Consider the following 16,579-nt stretch of genomic DNA (forward strand, 5'->3'; position numbering starts at 1 on the left):
TATTCAGTCACATAAGACAGTCCCTGCCAACTGAACAGTATGATCTGGTTGGTGAAGATGGGCTCCATACACCCCCTCCCCCCACCCCCCGATAGTTCAATGGCCACAGATAATATGAACTTTTATTTCTGGTCTCAAGGCCTTCAGTGAATGAGAATTCCAGAATATCCCTTGTGGAAGGGGAAGTTCTTTCATGGGTTAGTGTAAAATAAGATGGAATTTGCTCCACGTGAGGTTTTTTCTTTTTCTTTCTTTCTTTCTTTCTTTCTTTCTTTCTTTCTTAACCATGAAACATTATCTTTCATTATGTATGGGCTTTTAAAATTATTCCCTCAATCTCTCCATACACAGGTAAAAACAAATATACTATTTAACATATTGGAACTTGCAAATATTGACCATTGCCTAGAGAAGGGAAAATTATCCCTAAAACATGCTTAACCAGGAGGCCAATTCATCTGCCGACCTCCAAGAACATGGAGATGAACATGATAGACAGACTGTCCCCCTTCTGAACCTTCATTCATCACCATTCGATAACCCTTCTTTAGGCCCAGATCAGCAGCACATTTTTTGCCAACAATCATTAAATGTCCAAGAAGACTTTCATCATCATCTTCTGCTACAGAAATCTGGGATATATGTTTCTTGGGTATCACCAGAAAATGTGTTGGTGCTTGAGGGGAAATGTCATGGAAAGCAAGACACTGGTCATCTTCAAAAATGATTTTGCCTGGGATTTCCTTGTGAATGATCTTTCCAGAAGATCGTGTCGCCATCAGGCCAGGTGACGTGAGCCTTGGTGATCTCATCAGCCATCTCGGCCTCCCTCCAGCGCCCATATGAGGCTTTCTTAACCATTCAATTACATTCGTTAACAGGATGGAGTTCAATAACATAAATAAAGTAAAATAGACTGAGAAAAGAAACAAGCTATTAAATAAGTGATCAATGTTTTGGGGAGATGAAGAATTTACAAAATGTTCACATTCTATTTTGTAGAGTGTGCATTCAGAGTATAGACTCATTTTAAGATGGCACTTTTTCAGAATCATGGTCTACCCACTAAAACAGAATGAGAAATCAGAGAAAAGTCAAAGATTAAAAATTATTAAAGATGAAAAAACAAGAGCTACAGTTAGTACTAATTGAATTGGGAATGATCTACCATGCAAAATAAACATTGAGAAATATTGTACTTTAAAATATTGATTTAAAATATTTAATTTTGTTGCAATAATTATGATAATAAATAATTCCCCCTAATTACTGCAAATCACCATTTAAATTGCAGAGAAACTATTTTTAATTCAATTTCTTTCATTAATTGCTTCTATATGAATGTCATATGAAGGAATATTATAGAATTTCCCTCACCAACAGCTTTGATGAAGGAAAGACTATCATCAGATAAATCAATACTTAGTGATCACTTACACTGTGCTAAGCACAGTGAGCGCAAAAATTAATGTAGACCCTAACCTAATTGAGGAAATAGTGCAGTGGAAAACAGAAAAAAAGTTTTCAAAATACTGTCAATATATGATGTACTATTACTGCAAAACTTTAATGCACATAAATAGTCCTAAAGGCAACACAGAGGCAGTTACTAATTTTCCATGTAATAATCAGAGGAAGCAAGTGACACAGTAGGAATGACATTTGGGAGATGATTTCCAAGATATGCATGACTTTCTCAAGTTGCAAAGTGTGAACAGCATTCTAGACAGAAAGCAACAGCATAATCCAAGGCCTGAAGGTATGAATGTATGTGATATTTTGGAGGCCTTCTGGTGTCTCTGCTAAAAAAGTTATATTAAAGTTATGTTGTATGAAGACTGGGACAGGCCATGAAGTTTGTTATGCATGTAATGGAAAGCCACTGACGTGATTTCATGAAGGGTATGATCTGTCCAAATAGAACTTGAGCTCCTAACAGACAAGGAAAAAAAGTAAAAAAAAAAATATATATAGGAGAGATTACTGGAAGACCCATACCCTTAAATCCAAACGTCATATTTCACGAAAGAACAAGTACTCAGTGGTACTGGAGAACAGTGAAGAAACTGAGAATGGAGATGAAGAACATTTATTTGGACTTCAGAACCATCTCAGTAGTGCAATGGAAGTTAAAACTTGAATGCATGGAATTGAAGAATAAACAAAAGTAAATTCATGTGTATCAACTAACATTTTCATACACTTGCTCATTAAATAAAAAACAAACAATGAGCCATGTGGCAATTGTTTGAAAGAGAGGCAGAAATATTGAAAAACACTGTTGTTTAAAATGAACAAGAGCAAAACAATCGAAGTGTAAGATGACAGGAAGGAGACAGTGGAAAAGAGGATATCAAAGGTATGAGAGAGAAATATGGCAAAATCCCAGGTGAGGAAAGGAAAGCAACTGAGAACACAGGTGTAAGATTTGGAAGGTGACACTGCTTTTTGGGAGAGAGAGAAGTGAGGACACGGATATATTTGGAGGTTGAAGGGTATAATCTGGTAGAGTTCACACCCAGCAACTGGTTTCATTGAGTTAGTTGAGTGAGCAGTACAGTAGTAGCATTTAAGGGTTGAAAAAAGTAGTGAGATTTGAATTGGCTGCTTTGGGGAATGAATGAACTATGGCATTCTGGATAGGAAAAGGGACAATTGAGTACCCTGGAAGGTCCTATGAATACAGAGACCATGAGCTCTATTGGAGTCAATACGTAGTTGCTGGATTCTCAGGTAGGTTGACATTTGATCTGTGTCTTTGAAGAAGTCATAGGATTTCAATGAGTAAAGAAAGATGACAAGGGCATTTCAATAAGGGAGATAAACATAAAGGCCTAGAGGTGATTAAGTCTGTCATATTTATGGGCAAAATAATTTGGGGACAGTTGTCCAATAAAAGGTATATGATAGAATATTAAAAAGAAGGGGAAAAGATTATGGCTAGAAAAGAGAATAAGAGACAGCACTAGAGAGACAAAATTGAGGTAGATAGATGGAGAGGACCCTGACTGCCACATAAAGAAGCTTGAAATTCATTCTTTGGAAAATAAAGGAAAAGGCTTTTAACAAGGGGATTGAATTAAACAGAAGATTTTAAAAGGTAAAGTCTGTGGTGGGAATGTGAAACCCAGACTGGATTGATAGAGACTGTATTTATGTAACCATCTACCTAGAAAATCTAATTCTCATCCATTAACACCAATTCTGAAAACTAACATACTTTACACAAACCATAGGTTTAACTGAGTAAGTTGGTTCATTAATCAAATAATTAGTTCAATTAGAGATTTTCATTTCAGTTGACCAGTTGTTTCAGTAAATACACATCACTATGAGCTTTTTTGTTATACTATGATTTTCTCCACAAGATTCATGAACATTCAGAAATTGAATATTAAGATGTTACATTCCTTGTTAACATTTACTGAGTTCCCCATCCTCTAAGCATATGTGGTCAAAACTACCACATTACAAGTGAATACAATTTGCAATTTGTAACACAAAGAGAAATTAACCAAGCGTCCTACTTTTCTGTCTGCATCCATAATATGACACATCCACACATTGCCATGTTTGCTTCCCATCTCAAATAGTCCTCTTGTTTCCAAGAGTATAGTAAAATTAATCTAACTACTCAATGGACTTAAACCGTATTCAATATTCAGTTACCATGGCATTTCTGTATGTGTGTGTGTGTGTGTGTGTGTGTGTGTGTGTATCTTACTTTATTGGAAAGAAAAATAGTCCGAGATTTGGAGACTTGGGTACATGTCTGAGTTCTACAAAATTGAGCTTTGTGTCCTTAGATGTATCGGTTAAATTTATTTGATTTCAATTTCTTCGAGTGGAAGAAATAAAGGAGTTGGATTATCTCCTTTCCTTGCCTGAGGCTCTAAAATACTCTTCATTTTTTAAAATCTGTTTCATTATTGTGTGCTTTCAATCTCTGGTAAATCCCATAATCTATGTGTCAAAAGGTCCAACTTAATCATAGGCTGTGTCCTCTGCTGTGGTTCAGACATGTCTGGACATATTTGTCAACCTAATGGGACAGACTGGAGAGGAGTGGATTTATGTATTCCATGTGAGTATCCTTCTTCAGCTTAACAAAGAAAGGGTGAACACTGTGCTCTTGGTTAATAATTATTGGGGAGGCCAAAAATGGAAGGGATAGGATAAAAACTCTCTTTCTTCTGATTTTGAAATCTGTTTGAAATCCCAATCTGAAGGAGAGTGATGCTTACAGCCTCTAAGAATAAAGCATGACACTAAGCAGGGGAGAGAAACATTTCTGTTAAGAACAGAACATTCGATGAACACAGGCCCTGGGAACTCCTGGAAATAACACAGGGCAGAGGAACAGACCAAGTTTTTTCCATTATACACATGGGAAACAAGCAAGAAAAATAATTAAATTAATGCTATATATATTAATTATGTCTATAAACATGGACCAATGGAGCTAGACAAAACTGAAATTAAATTTGATTATGATCTCATCTGCAGCACACAATCCTTTTTGCTTCCGTCTCAGAATAAAGTATTTATATTAAACAGTTTGTGGGATATAAGCAATCCTACTTGGCCAAAGGCATGTCTGGCTCTAAAGTCAGCTGCTCATTCTTCCCTCCCCCTTCTCCCATTTAGACATACCTCTTATGCTCCCATGACAGCTACTTGCACCTGCAATGATATTCTTCCTTTTGTACAATAATTTCATATAAACTAGTCTTAACTCATAATTTTTGAGCTAGTACAAAGACGGAACCCTGACGGGGCACCTGGGTGGCTCAGTCAGTTGAGCCTCTCTCTTGATTTTGTTTCAGGTCATGATCCCAGAGTCATGGGATTGAGCTCTACATCAGACTCTGCGCTAAGCATGGAGCCTGCCTAGTATTCTCTCTCCTTCTCCTTCTGCCCTTGTCCCCTGGTCGCACTTTCTCTCTCTAAAAATTAAAAACAAAATCTTTAATAAAAAATGGAAGAATCATGTTAGTTTTTAAAACTCTGCATTAACAGTGTTTAACTTCTCTGACATGTCAATAGCAATTGACATTGTTGGTCCATACCCTCTTCCTGCTAAAATGTTTATCACTGAAATTCATGGCTAAGATTCCCCAAATCTCTTCCTGTTTCTTCACACTCCCCTTGCTAGTGTCCTCCTGATCCTGATTATGTAGTATGCCTCCAGGCTCATGCTTTTCTGCCCATTTTCATCCTCTGTCCTCCTCTAATCTAGGTGATCTCAATGGCAGGTATGCTGAGGATTCCCATGTTATCTCCAGTTGGAACTCTTTCCTAACTCCACAGGAAGATATGCAACCACCCACCCAACCAAATGTCCAAAAGGCATCACAAGCTAAACATATCCAAAAACGAACTCAATTTTCCCTCCTCCGTATTCCCCCACAACTTTGCTGTTCCCACACCTTAACGGCTCAGGCCAAAAATCTAGTATTCCTCCTTGATCTTCTTTTTCCACACATTGAATTGAATCCATCCGTATATCCATATATCAAAATACACACTTCTCAATTTCTCACCATCCCCCTAGTCCAAGACACCATGATTTCCCTCCTACAGTGCTGATGTACCTTTTTCACTAGTCTCTCTGTATCTACTCTTGCCTCTTGCATTTAATTCTCTATGCCCAGCAGCCAGGATGACCTTTTAAAGATACAAATCAGAGCTTGTCACTCTGATGGTCAAACTCTTCAGGATTTCCATTTCAAATGGCGAAAATCCAAACTCTTCTCTACTGCAAGGTCACTTCCTATCTCTCTGAAACTCATTTCTGACCCCACTTCCCCACTTTGACTCTCTCCATTCCATGCCAAAACCATTTCTATTTCACAGTGTTTGTAGTCAATGTTCACTCTGCTTAAAATGTTCTTCTAGATCTTCGTGCAGGTGTCTGCTTCATTCATTTCTCCAATTAAATACCACCTTCTCAGAGGTGATATCTTATCTAAAATAGCACTGTCAGTGTAAGACCTCCCTTTATTTGCTTCTCTGCTTTAGTTTTCTCTATAAATGTTATGACTACCTGGAATTGAATATTACATTATATTGTATCATATCATATCACATTTATTATATTTATTACATTATATTGTATTTTTGTACAATAGTACATTCCCTGTCTTGGTAGGTGGTACCACTTCTTATTCTTCCTCCAAGGCACAAAACCTACAAGTAATTTTGGCCTGTCTTCCTCACTACTCAAATCCAATGAGCCACTAGTTTCTAGTAAGATTTCCCCCTCCTAAATAATTTTCTCCTCTATTCTCTATGGCACTAAATTTGTGTGTTTCTGTTTTAATATTTTATCACCTATTTTTGGATTCTGTAACAATTTCCTCACTAGTCTTCTTTCCTAAATTTGCACTCCTTTCCCCTCCCTTTATACCATCACTATATTCTTTAAAATGAAAAAGTATTCATTTTTTTTCTATTATGTGAGTCTGTTCAATTATCTTCCTAGCTCTAACCCCTCTGTAGCCTTCCCACAGCCCAGAGGGACATCTAAGCAGTCAGGTGGGTGTCTAAAGCTTTCGCCCATGAACGTCTTTGCACAGAATATTCTTTCTACTTTGAATATCCCATTCCCACTATCTTGTTCCTCCTAGAAAACTCCCTGCAGCTTTTCAAATACAATTTTGAGGTTTGTTTCTCCAGGAAACTTATCCTTAGTCTCTAGACAGAGTTGCTCTTTCTTCAGTTCCATCTCTGTATTTTAAATGTGCTTCCATGATTGCATTCTGTATTCGGTGTTCAAATCATTACCTTAAATGTTTGCCTCCCCTACTAATCTGAGAGCCCTATAGAGGTGAGCACAATGTTTTATTCATCTTCTAATCCTCTAGATGAAGACCTAGAACAGACTTGAAGCACAGAAGGCTTGTGAATACATGAATATTTGCTGAACTCGAAAATACACTTCCATAAACTTATGTATAGTTGTTTTTCAATAAACCATCCATTTTAACGAGTTTATTTTAAATTTTATTTAAACCTCCCATCCCTGGACTTGCAAAGTAAGTCTGTCACTGAGGAGGGCATAACAGGAAGATGTTCTTTAACTTTAAAGTGCATCTTGTAGAGAATTGCTTCACACTAGAAATCAGAACAATGGGAACATCACAATAAGAAAGTACAAGTAGGAAAAAGGAAAGCATGGTAAGAATAGAAAAGGCACATAGGTATATTCATTGGTGACTAGTTAGAACCAGTCAACCTGAAATGATTTTATATGATTTACTAAGGAAGCAAATATATTACATTGATTTCAGTTTCCCTGTTTTAAAAATAATTTGAGGGGCGCCTGGGTGGCGCAGTCGGTTAAGTGTCCGACTTCAGCCAGGTCACGATCTCGCGGTCCGTGAGTTCGAGCCCCGCGTCGGGCTCTGGGCTGATGGCTCAGAGCCTGGAGCCTGTTTCCGACTCTGTGACTCCCTCTCTCTCTGCCCCTCCCCCGTTCATGCTCTGTCTCTCTCTGTCCCAAAAATAAATAAACGTTGAAAAAAAAATTTTTTTTAAATAATTTGATGTTTATTCTTGAGAGAGAGGGAGACAGAGCACGAGTGGGGAGGAGCAGAGAGAGGGAGACACAGAATCCAAAGCAGGCTCCAGGCTCTGAACTGTCAGCACAGAGCCCGACACAGGGCTCGAATTCACAAACCACAAGATCATGACCTGAGCCAAAGTCAGACGCTTAACCAACTGAGCCACCCAGGCACCCCTCAGCTTCCCTGTTTAATGTTTACTGTCCAACAGAGGTGAAAGCATAAATGAATGAAGGAAAACTCAAATACAAATCTCAGGAGCAGGTCTTGATGAAAGGAAGGATTCCTTGTCTTTAGATAGCCAAAGCAAGCAGAAGCATTTGGTAGATCAGGAGCAGGAAGCCTTCAGCCCAGGTCAGTGTTTTAGTTTATTAAATAGGAGCCTCTACGACAAGCCCTTAACTATTTTGAACCTCCATTCTCACTTCTGTAAAATGGGGAAATGACTCCTAAGGACCAAGAGCCCTACTCTCCAGTGGGACCTGATGGCTTATAGGTGTCAGTGTGTGCAGGTATCTCTCTTCAATTCTGTAAGTATAGCTTTTTGTGCTTGAAATGTCCTACTCTGGCCCAGCTCTTCACCTGATAAGACTCCTAGAAAGCTTTCCGTTATATAGCCTCAGGAAGCACTGAACATCTCTGCACACAATTTGTTGTCCACAACTTATTTGTTCATATGTCTGTCTCCTCTTATTAGACAGTGAGAGAGTAGGAGTCATGTGGTTCTTCTCCTCTATGTACCAGATGCTTCCATCATGATGTTTGACTGATACTAGACACTTAATGCAGATGTGTAGAAGAGATAAGTACAGAAACGATAAATATAAGGGGTATCTTCATGGCTCATTCATTTGTACATGCTGGCTTACTTCAGCTGCTAGATAGGCCTTGAGGTAAAGAGAAGTAGACATTCCAGTCATAGAATGTTTTCTCCCAAACAAATCCTAAGGAAATTAGGGAAACAGATATTCTTTATGTCTCTGGAAATATTTTTCAAACAGCTTTTATCATCACCTGTGAGATTCTCTTCTCTTAATTTTACAAAGCAGGATATATAGCACAGATACAGTATTACATATTTTTTTTCTTTTTCTTCTAACTATTTTTCCTCTACAGAGGCTACCTACAAATAGGTACCTAAGAAATCTCACCCTAGTTTCTGGCAACTCACCCTATTTTATTTCACTTACAGAAAGAATTGTGCTTAAATTGTTATGAATGGGCAAAGGCATTCCCTGGACTGATTGTATCAGAAGTTACAGAAGCAAACATTTCATTTCAGTTTCCTGAATTTGTGTCCTAATCGTAGAACTGTCACCAAGACAACCTGAGTCCTAAGCAGTGAACCTCAAAGATGGGCCAAACATATTCCCAGAATATCTGCATTCAGCAAGTGCTTAACCAAAACTTTCAGACAAAATAGGAAATTCTCAGAATTCACTTGGAAAGGCTAGCAGCAGAATGACTATAGACACTCTGGTATAAAACAGATGAATAATTCTCAAAAGAATGGCAAAGATAATGAGAATACAAAGAATGGAGGTGTTGTCAGGCAAAATAGGGTTTAGATTTGTATGAATACAAGCCTTCAAAAAAACTGAAGGAAAATGATATCTAGACAGATTCTATTCAATAATATAGTATATAGAAGAATATTCTAATAGGTGGTAAAACACAGAATAAAATATCTTGGACTAACAGGGAGTTCTACCTAGATGCCAAATGGTATATGACATGTATATGTCATGTATATCTTATATATATATGTATATATATATGTATTTCATCATTTAATCCACTACAACCCTATGATATATAATTATCATTATTACAAGTGAAGAACAGTAAGATTCAAGAAGCTTATGAAACCTGACCAAGTAGCAGAGGAAGCTTTGAACTCAAATCTCCTTGGCTCCAAAGCTTCTTTTTACACTTTCACACCAGTGATTCTTAAGCACAGGCTTATCATTTACTTGGCAGCAAAACCAGAAGAGATTCATGAGGACGGAGCCTGAAATTCTATGAATCTAACATTCTATGACTTTATATAAAGCCATTAACACACATTAAGTATAAAGCCTATGAGCCTGTCTACTTCATGGATAGGTTTTTAAAAACGAAAAGACAAAGAAAAATACTGCTCTATGAAAATAATTATTAAGAATTTTTGGACTCTGTTGGAAATTTGATGAAAAATTTCCCTTCAGAATGCTTTGCATTTTAATTCAAGGTGTTCATGGACACCTTCAAGTTCATTCATGAACATCTGATGTTTACCTAATACTTAAATCTTAACCTTTTTCCAAGGACTTGTAATAATTTCAGCTTTTAGATTCCCCATAAATATTCAACCTTTAAAAATTAAAACTTGACTGAGGAAAAATTCTGATGTTTTGATTTGAGGAAAAACATTGATTTGACCTCTAGCTGGCTAAGAGTATTTTACGATTTGCATTTTTATCACTGTATCTTTGCATCTGATTATTTTAAGAAGACATATATAATTGCTCCTGTTTTTCATAGCAACTTTTAGCTTCTTGCATGTCTTACCAATCTTTGTTTGGAAAGAAAATATCTTCTTTGTTTTGGACCTCTGTGCTTTTCTATACTATATACTTTATTTCAAGATATATTTTTTTCTCTCTACAATAATTTCCCCATAGTTTATAAAAGATAACTTTAACTTCCTATTTTCATCTGTCTTCTTTTGAAATGCCATTGGCTGATTACAGGACTTAAGATCTGTGATTGTTAAAGTGACGAGTTTCCAATGGCATACGCATGAAAGAACAGCTAATAGATGATATCACTGAACACACCTGACAGTTCAGGGGGCCTGGAGTTTTAAATACTATACGTGCATTCACTTTCACTTTCATGAACATATTACCAAAAATTCTCATTACTGGGCTCCACTTATGTACCTATGGCTTTAGTCAATAAATTACATATTCTCAAAATTAGCAAAAATAATTAAGAATAACAGAATTTAGGGGCACTTGGGTGGCTCAGTTGGTTAAGTGTCTAACTTTTGGCTCAAGTCATTAGTTTAAGTGGCGCATCTGACTCTGTGCTGACGGTGAGGAGCCTGCTTGGGTTTCTTTCTCTCTCTATCTCTCCCTCTCCCTTTCTCTCCCTACCCCAACCCTCCCCTGCTTGCTCTCTCTCTCTCTCTTTTTCTCAAAATAAATAAATATAAAAAAAAGGAATAACAGATTTTATTAAAAAAAATCATAGAACTTCCTAGGAAATCATGAACAGTCTTGTTGATCCATGTGAATTGAAGGAGGAAATATGATATTCTGCTATCTTAGGACTCCAATAGTGCCCAATATTAAAATTTTTAAATTATCTGAGCACAGTTAACAGACATATAGAGGACAAGATCAAGCCAGATTTAAGCGACAGAACTCCAATACCTTTGTGATCCTTTCTGCACACAGACCTCTCAGAGAGGATTAATGGTTGGAGAAGAGCTTCCAATCCTTGGTTCAGCCTCTTACTGAGTTGCATCCCTAACAGGGATATGGTACATCACTGTAGTACTTACGTCCTTCAAAACTACAAAGGAAATAAAGCCACCAAAATAGACCACCAGGTTGTAGACATGCTAATTGCCACATCTTGAGTAAACTACTTCATTTCTTCAGGCCTCACCTTATATGTAAAGTGAAAATAATAATAGTGCTTGCTTTATAGGGTTGTTGTGAATATTAAGTAGATGAACATATAAAGTGATACATGATATGAGCTCAATATGCTGCAGCTATTACCACAGCATAAATTTCTTCCCTGCATTGCATCTCGTTTTATAGAAGAATAAAATGAATTGGCTTGCATTTCAAACTGATTCCACAGCTTTAATAAATCTAATATTTTATTAATCTATATTTATGGATTAGTATGAAATAACACAGACACATGTGCACACACATTATCAAAATATTAAGATAAGTTAACGTCACATGGCTCTCCCTTAAGGGATTATATCTTGATAGCCACATATGCTTTGGCTATAGCTTTGAGTCATTTCCAAATTTAAAGGATACATAAAATTTGCTAATATACATAAGCAATTTTACCATCTAGGAGTCCCAATGTTGGTTTGGTTATATTGTAGAAAGTAAGAAACAAGATATTTAAGCTGAAATACTGCTTCTCACATACAAGTCCCAAATTGCACAGGCAATTTTTAATACTTAGAGTCCTAATGAGACAGCTTTACATGCATCTTGAGAAAGCAGAAGTGGAAAGGCTCACTCTGTCATGGATGGTAGGGCGGTTAAGTAACACTAACTGTACATAGTTACCAGATTTAAAATAGGAAGGATTATCAATGATGAATGAGATGGTACCTAACATAAACTAATTTGTAAATAGGGTGATAATTTTATCCAATTAAAAATTTAAAAGACAGAGTATAACCTTGAAGAAAATTATGAATGTCCTAAGAACAAATGCATGCATAGAGGTAAGAAAGTAATTCATACTGTCTTATGCAGATAAAGGGATAATCCATGGCTATAGATATTGTATATAATGCGTGCGTGCGTGCACACAGACACACACACAAACAAATCAAAAGATATAGTAAATTTTAAAGATCAAAATCCAGCTATCAATCCACAAGGGTGGAGTGCCTCAGCAGCATATTACCAGGATATGAAAAAGGCCTAGAAGACCCATTGCACAAACACCTGTGCTGTCTCCCTCTACTTAGTTATAAGTAAGTATCCATAAAGTCTTGCCTTGGGCTTATTAAAGATCCTCAACTGAACCATTAAGCCAAATATTTTAAAGAAAATAGAAAAAAACAGCAGGAATAATCCTGAATGCTTGATAACAAGAAATGAGGGAACAGAAACGAATAAATGAAAAGAAGCAGCTATCTAAAATGGCTGGAAATGTGCTTCGGGGAGGTAAAGAACTGTATTTGTGCAGGGATTATTTTGTTGGCTCGTTTCAGTGATATAGGTCTTACACACATGGGGTAAGTCTAGGTGTTTTCTTAGGCTTCTAAATGTAAACACTTCTATCTGGGGTGCTAAGTATCCTAGTTATTAATGTAAGAGTATTCTATGCGAAATTCCTGTATTAACATTTTAAGATCAGAAAAAGGGCTTTTTTGGAGCTGTCCTGGGCCTAAACAGAGGGAGAGGATGAGAGGAAGAAGTACACTAGAACAGGATGACAGCGGTAACCTCAGCTGAGAGCCTGTGGGGACCCTTATAATGGACTATACAGGGAGGTATTTTCACTTTTGTTTCTCTCCTCCCCACACTGGTGGTCTTGGAGCTTCGTGTAGACCATTTGAAAATCTGACCTGTCCTCCTAAATGCCATGGATGCATAAAAGGAGAGCAGAGAGCAAGGAGTGCTGCATCTGAGCTACTGCAAGGGTAAGGGGTGGGAGTAAGGGCGAGCGGTTGTTGGTGACTATTGATGGAAAATAGCATCATCAGAGTATCCTTGTTTCTGCCCAACAAGAGATATATTTACAGTGCAGTTTCCAAGCTTAAACTGCTTCTGCCAAAAGGGGTTTAAAATGCCAGGGCTCTTGACAGTGAGAGGAAACGTTGATTGTGCAGAGCAAATAAAGCTGCCAGGACAGCACAGACACAGACGTGACACAATTCAGGTCACAGAGATGGAGGGCTGTAGAACCACAGGGCAACCGTCACTCTGGATCACAGGGAAAGAAAAGCAAGGCCTCACTCAGAATTTAAAGACCACTTAAAAAGAAGCTAGACACCTCCCATAACTTAGCAATAAGAGCCCTGAAACGAGACTGGGCATTCTAGTTTTCAGGACAGGAGCACTGCTAGTCACTGGTAAGGATACTCAATGAACCAGAATTCATCTCTCCTGCTCATAGGTTACTCTGTGCTATCTCCTCAGAGAGGAAGACACACACAGGTTCACAAACAATAAGCTGTACTCCCGCATCAATTACTGAGACTGGAATGAAGTCGATCACTTTCACCATTACACAGACATTTAAAATATTTTTTTGTAAAATAATCTTTAGAAACACCTGATTCAGGAACACTTTAAAAAATTTTTTTAACATTTATTCTTTTTTTGAGAGACATAGAGAGCCCAAGCAGGGGAGGGACAGAGAGAGGGGGGAGACACAGAATCCGAAGCAGGCTCCAGGCTTTGAGCTGTCAGCACAGAGCCCGATGCAGGGCTTGAACTCATGAAACACGAGATCATGACCCGAGCCTAAGTCGGACGCTTAACCGACTGAGACACCCAGGCGCCCCTGGAACACCTTATATAACACTTCTAGCCAAGATTCTAGGGCCTAGAGGTGATAAAGGGAGGAAAGCAATATTCCTCTTTTTACCAAATTCTTTCTTTACAAAGATTATTTCTCTGGTTATACTAATCCTGCTCTTGTTGACCACTTGTCCAAACCCGCTTTGATCTTTCAGAGTATGGACTCTGATTTCATTCCTAGAACTTGTCCTTCTGGGCCTTCCAAACCATCACACAAATTTGTTCATGAACATAATGTTAATATTCTTGGCTTGGCTACAAAGGTATATTGTCACATTTAACTGACTTCTAATTTACCTGATTTAAACATAAAAGAATCATTTCCAACACATAATTTGAATAATATTTTTACCTTGTTCATCGAAACCTCTTTTGGGCTATATTTTAATTTATCTTCGAGAAACCACTTCAGATTGGGAAGACATGATCACAGTCTTACACATGTGGACAATGAGGCATAGTTTCCTCATTCAAAACCAGCCAGCTAGCTAATCGCAGAGCTAGATGTAAAGCCCAAATCTTCTAACTTGAGAATCTGCAGTGTCTGTACACTGCCCAGCATTCAATTTTTCCCAGTAGGAAACTGAATTTTCTGAAATAGTCAATTTCCATAGAAACTAAAGCAACCAAAGGAGGAAAAAAAGAAAGAAAAATCATCATCAACTAACTTCTTTAACATTTTGTATTGTCCATATTCATCATACTAATATGGCATGTATTTGTATTTCATACACACACATATATTCATAATCCCTTTACTCTTTTTAAAGCAACATTTTCTATTCATTACCTGCACATTCATGAATCACTGTATATACATGCACATGACCACAGTGTGGAAAGACATAAATGAATATTCATTTTAGAATCATGATACTGACAATTTTAACTCTTTCCTCTGAAATAAGCCTATTGACAAGTTAGAAGATAATACTAATGAAACTACATTGTCATTTAAGGATTTCTGTTTTTTTCTTTTATCAGGTGCAAGGCAATTTCGAATATAAGTTCTTTTTTTAATATAATTTATTATCAAACTGGCTAAAATACAGTGCATTGCAGTGTGCTCTTGGTTTTGGGGGTAGATTCATGTGGTTCATCGCTTACACACAACACCCAGTGCTCATCCCAACAAGTGCCCTCCTCAGTACCCATCACCCATTTTCCCCTCTCCCCACCCCCATCTTCAATACTAAATTTTTTATTAAATAAACAGTGGTGATGAAGCTCTATGAGAATCAGATGGTATTTCATCCCCTTGTCATATGCTTATTAACCATAATTAAATTCAGCCACTTCTCTACTCAACTCCATCCATCTAGACTGCTTTAATTACAAAACATGACAGTAACCTAGAGAATGTTGACATTCAAGTGAATAAAATGAACACTACTAAACTCTGTGAAGGAAAAGAGAACAAGAAAAGGACATGGACTATTCCAATATTAAGAATTCTTTCTGCGCTGTTGAGACAAAGCCAGCCCCATTTAATGCAGATGATGTATAACTCAAGTGAGTGCTGACAAGAAAGTAAAATCGAAGAAGGCAGGAAAATAATTTTTCACCTGTTAGTGAGCAGACCAAAAGTGCATTTCTACCTCTAAAGCACCTTGCAACATAATGGAAAACCAGGTGAAGCTAAGTTTAAAGCTCATATAAAAGTATTAAATAGCTTTCTGTTTACTGAAGGAATTGATATACTTGACAGGTGACATTTCTGAGAGGTAGACTATTGCCAGTGGAAAAAAATTAAATCTATCACAAAGTCTATTACTGAGAAATAATAAATGGTATGTGGATATGAAAGGAAAACACAATATACAGAAAAATTGTTATAAGGTAGTTTAATTCCTTTAAATATAGACATAGCATAACTATGACAGAGTAACAAGAGATAATTTGACTTACCAAGAAAACCATGAAAATACGCAAAAGTAACACTGGATTGAACAAATAGGGCAGTTGATGGTCTTGGCTCTGCTATTTAGTAGATCTGTGGCAAAAGTTTCACCTTGCTGCTCTTCACTTCCATCATCTTCAAATTGTAGCAAATACAGCTATGCTACTAGACTCATACAATGATTTGAGGATTATATGAGAAAATATATGGGAAAGTTTTATGGTAAAGTGTAAAGCTATGTAACTACATTTATTCAGATGCCTTTAATTTTATTTATTTTTTTTTTATATGAAGTTTATTGACAAATTGGTTTCCATACAACACCCAGTGCTCATCCCAAAAGGTGCCCTCCTCAATACCCATCACCCACCCGCCCCTCCCTCCCACCCCCCATCAACCCTCAGTTTGTTCTCAGTTTTTAACAGTCTCTTATGCTTTGGCTCTCTCCCACTCTAACGTCCTTTTTTTTTTTTTTTTTTTTTCCTTCCCCTCCCCCATGGGTTCCTGTTAAGTTTCTCAGGATCCACATAAGAGTGAAACCATATGGTATCTGTCTTTCTCTGTATGGCTTATTTCACTTAGCATCACACTCTCCAGTTCCATCCACGTTGCTACAAAAGGCCATATTTCATTTTTTCTCATTGCCACGTAGTATTCCATTGTGTATATAAACAGATGCCTTTAATTTTAAAGTAAATTAATAAAGGGCCCAATGAAGCATTTATAGCTGAAGTCTGCTCAGATATCACCAACCTCTTTCCAGAACATCGATTTTCAATAATTGAGAAGTTGAGAAAAAATGCTAAGTGGTTGGATGGAGCTGGTGGCACTTC

At 37.2% G+C, this 16,579-nt stretch overlaps 1 protein-coding gene and 1 pseudogene across 1 annotated transcript in view; both read right to left on the reverse strand.

Moving 5' to 3' along the window:
- Positions 1 to 16,579, reverse strand: part of ADGRB3 (adhesion G protein-coupled receptor B3) — a 732,350-nt gene that overhangs the window by 564,437 nt on the left and 151,334 nt on the right. The gene's annotated exons all lie outside the window — the stretch shown is intronic.
- LOC124528659 (adenosine 5'-monophosphoramidase HINT1-like) lies at positions 375 to 819 on the reverse strand (annotated as a pseudogene).

Source organism: Lynx rufus, unplaced genomic scaffold (assembly GCF_022079265.1).
Source record: "Lynx rufus isolate CCGP_SWC_20201006 ecotype Redwood Valley unplaced genomic scaffold, mLynRuf1.p SCAF_6, whole genome shotgun sequence".
Lineage (NCBI taxonomy): Eukaryota > Metazoa > Chordata > Mammalia > Carnivora > Felidae > Lynx > Lynx rufus.